Below are 3,803 nucleotides of genomic sequence, written 5' to 3'. Positions count from 1 at the left end.
AGACTGAAGAGGGTACACCCCAGCGATCTCCTTACCCGGAGGATAACATAACATATTACATTTTCTTTTGTACTTTATAATTAAGATACCACTTGGTCTCATTTATCTTTATCACACATTAGGTTAAGTTCAGAGGAATTACTGAACGATTCCTTTTGAAACCATAATAAATAGAATTAGAGAAAAAAAAAAAAAAAAAAAAAAAAAAAAAAAAGGTTTTCGCGTCAACTAATGTAGGCGCTCGTCGATCTGGGAAATTATGAGAGTAGCAGGAAGGATAGATTTTGCAGCTCCGCGCTAGGTGCCCTGATCGAAGCGTAGGCAGCTTATATGGCCCGTCTATTGCAGCGCAGCAATGCAAGTAGATTGCATCGGTGATAAGGGATACTATCAGTTTTTTTTTTTTAACTTTGTAGGTGGAGGTACGGAGACAGAATGAATTCTGTTCCGCATCCACAATTTATTTTGCCTTTGATTACAATGTGTGTAATATGTAGGTACAATTATTTGAATTTTAAAGTTTAACATTGCATGGGGTGAGTTTGTGGCTTGGACATAGTTAGTATTAATGTAGTATTTTTGTTAGTTTAGATTTCAACAGTAACATGGACTGGTAACATTAAAAATTTGCATGGTTTGTTTACATTTAACAATTGGATTATTTTACAATAGATTTTGCAATTTTGACTAACATTGTTGTTTGATTTAGTTCTTTTCAGGTACCCCCGCCAGAAGGACGGGAGCGCCGAGTCGTTTGAATCCTCAGGAGTCATCACGGGTAAGGGCATGTAGTGTGTTCGCTGTGATTTGTTGTGGCCGCTGGAAGAGCGCCGCTTGCAACATGCTCGTCCCGGCCGGTGTTGCAAGCAATTGCATGAGTTTTTAAGAAGCTAGATCCCGCGCAGCCGTCATTGAAATGTCTTGGAGCTGCTGGCAACATGGTGGTGGAATCGAAGGTTGCACGGAGCCACTGCATCGGGGTTGGCAGCTAGGAGCCTCTATATCAGGAATTGTTGCCGAGGACCGCCGCAACGAGAGAGGTCATGGTATTTCAGGATGTTCCGGGTCCGGAATTGTTGCCGAGGACCGTCGCAACGATTGGGGCCATGGAAATGGATGTAAAGTTAAATTTTAGGTAAGCATTACATTTGTTAATTGGTTTTGTTGTTTCACTAGATTTTTTTTGTATTTTTCAGGTGCCTAGGCTGGACGATATTTGGAGGTAAGTATTATGTTTGCATTTGTTTATTTATATAAATATATATTATAATATTATAATAAATGCAACTTATTATTGTTTTTCAGATATGTTTTTCAGGTAGGCTATTCTGAAGGTGGGTATTATGTTTGTTTTAAATTGCATTAAATTTTTGTTTTTTGTTATCAGGTTCATTTGTAGCAGCTTATATTAAGGCCGTCGTAGCTGGGATGCCGTGGTTTTGGGTTCTTCAAGTTTGCGAATAATCTTGAGGTAAGTATTATGTTTATTGTTATAATTGCATTAATATTTGTTTTTGTTTTCAGATACATTTGTAGCAGCTAATATTAAGGCCGTCGTAGCTGGGATGCTGTGGTTTTGAGTTCTTCAAGTTGGCAATTAGATAAGTATTATGTTTACACATATATTTCCCAGAATAGCTTGTGATTCTCTCTTTCAGTATTTGAAGTCTTGGAAGAAGGATGTATGCGTGTTTTCAGCAGGATGGAGTGGAGATATTGGTATCAGTTGCTTTGCGTGTCCGGTTTGCTGTTTTCTATGTGTTCTTGGTTAGTTTTGTATCACATTCTTATTCATATTCCTTTTATTACAGGTTAGTGGAAAATCCGTTGAAAGTATTCATTTTGAGGACAAATTTTGTAGCCTTTTGGTGTGGAGTCGGCTCAGCGCCAGTGATCCATATTAAGGCAGTGGCACCAGGTAGTGGAGATGGCATCGTAGTTTTGTCAGATTTTGTGCTTATTAACGCGAAAGTTCGCGATTTTGTTTTACGTTTGAAGGGCCCGTCTCCTCTTGTCTGTTGCGTTGGATGTGGGTCAGTAATTGGCTGCGGTCAGTGAGGTAAGTGCTTTATTTGGTTTTGTTTTATTTATTTGTGTTTGGTTTGTTGTTAATAAATTGTTTGTTTTTTTTTTTTTTGGTTTTAGTATCAAATTACTGTTGGCTCTCGTCAGGCTGGAAGTTTGTAAGAGCAGCAAAGTATCCTGATCGACGCGGAGGCAGGTTAGATGGCCCGTATTTTGCGGTGCAGCGATGTGTCAAGATTGCAGCGGTGTTGAAGGATTATTCAAAGGACTGTGCGGCAAGAAAATTCAGGTAGGTGACGTTGTGCATATATTGCTGCAGCGAGTTGCCTTATATTCATCATGTTTTTGCCGCACTAATCCTTTTCGTATCCATCCTCCGGTTCCTCTCTTATGTCAAGGATTTGATTTTATTCGCATCGCATTGTCAGGGTCAGCTGGAGTGCATTGTCGTTGGCTTTTTAATCCGGATGCGTTGAGGTGAGGGTATTATTTAGGTTTTTGTGCCATCCGTCTAATTGGTTGGTTTTTCCTTAGGATTTTACGTTTAGCATGAAGGAGGGATGCTAACTATGGAGAAGAAGATATGTATCACTGTTGTCAAGAGAGAAGCAGGTCGACGTGCGTCTTTCCGTCTGTCACAGTTTGTAGTTTGTATATTAATTAATTAGGAATTAATTAATATACATGTATTTTTGGTTTTAATTGCTTTTATTAATTTGTGAATACTATTTAGTTTGGTCTGCTTCGGGTTCGTAGTCTGGGATTACTATTTTGATTACAGTGGTGGGTGTCCGAGCATTAATTCAAGAATTTCGTCTCTGGTCCTCAGTCCTTTTCTGAATAATATCCCTTTTCTCCTTTCGGCTTTTTCCTTTTCCACTCTCTTTTCCTCAGCTATAGATTGCCCTATTTCCAATTCTTGGTCAGCTATCCGGAAGAGGGTTGGAAGGGTCTGTCTGTATTTGGTTCTCATTTTGGCGACTATTTCAGCTTCCAATACGATAGATTCTGTCATTTAGGCAGGATTAAAGGACCCACTTAGGTCAGCCATTAGGAATCAAATGCCAGAGACAATCGAGAAAGCATACGAGTACGGACAGATTGAATTAAACTTCTCTAGAAGCCTGAAGAAAGACCAAGAAAACCGATGACGCGACAGCCCAATTTACAGGAACCACCCATACGCGAAAGGACAACCAACCAATAGTGACTACAACAGTCTCTACAAACCACGACAACAGAACAACAGAATAATGGCAACAACGCTCGTCACGTACCACGGTATGATAACAGCAACAATATCAATAATAGCCGCTTTATACAGAGACAACAAAATTTTAACAACAATCCCATCAAAATAATTCCCATAAAGTAATAATGGTCGACAAGATAGAGAAACTCTGGGCAGGAACCCATTCGACAATAATCCCCTATGTAACATCAACGATGCTGCAAATTTTCTACTAGAAGCCTCGGGAAGCCAGAAGCCGACTACATAAGCAAGATGACTCACGGATCTTCCTTGCTATATGTTTTCTAATCACCATACTCCATGGTGTCAAACCAGCACATCAAAAAACTAACCTCCAATATCAATATCCACACTGTAATCAGAACATTCAAAATTCTGGAATATACAGATAAAATAAATTTCAAACAATTCAAAAAAATTCCGAATTTTAGGTTCTGTTTATTTAATTTATATATTCTTTTTATTAAATTTTATTTATCAGTCTTGTGTAAGCTCTCAGCCTGAAGGCACCCACGTACGCATCAAA

At 38.9% G+C, this 3,803-nt stretch overlaps 2 long non-coding RNA genes across 2 annotated transcripts; both read left to right on the top strand.

The window, feature by feature from the left end:
- Window positions 1–1,018: 1,018 nt before the first annotated feature.
- Window positions 1,019–1,336, top strand: LOC117150073. The gene is made up of 3 exons (XR_004460659.1): window positions 1,019–1,135; window positions 1,197–1,222; window positions 1,306–1,336. It is a non-coding gene; the product is annotated as an uncharacterized LOC117150073 (long non-coding RNA).
- Window positions 1,337–2,456: 1,120 nt separating this feature from the next.
- Window positions 2,457–2,727, top strand: LOC117150074. The gene is made up of 2 exons (XR_004460660.1): window positions 2,457–2,502; window positions 2,560–2,727. It is a non-coding gene; the product is annotated as an uncharacterized LOC117150074 (long non-coding RNA).
- The last annotated feature ends 1,076 nt before the right edge of the window (window positions 2,728–3,803 follow it).

This window comes from Drosophila mauritiana, unplaced genomic scaffold (genome assembly GCF_004382145.1).
Source record: "Drosophila mauritiana strain mau12 unplaced genomic scaffold, ASM438214v1 Y_27, whole genome shotgun sequence".
Classification (NCBI taxonomy): Eukaryota; Metazoa; Arthropoda; class Insecta; order Diptera; family Drosophilidae; genus Drosophila; species Drosophila mauritiana.
This window is presented reverse-complemented; position numbering and strand designations above follow the sequence as displayed.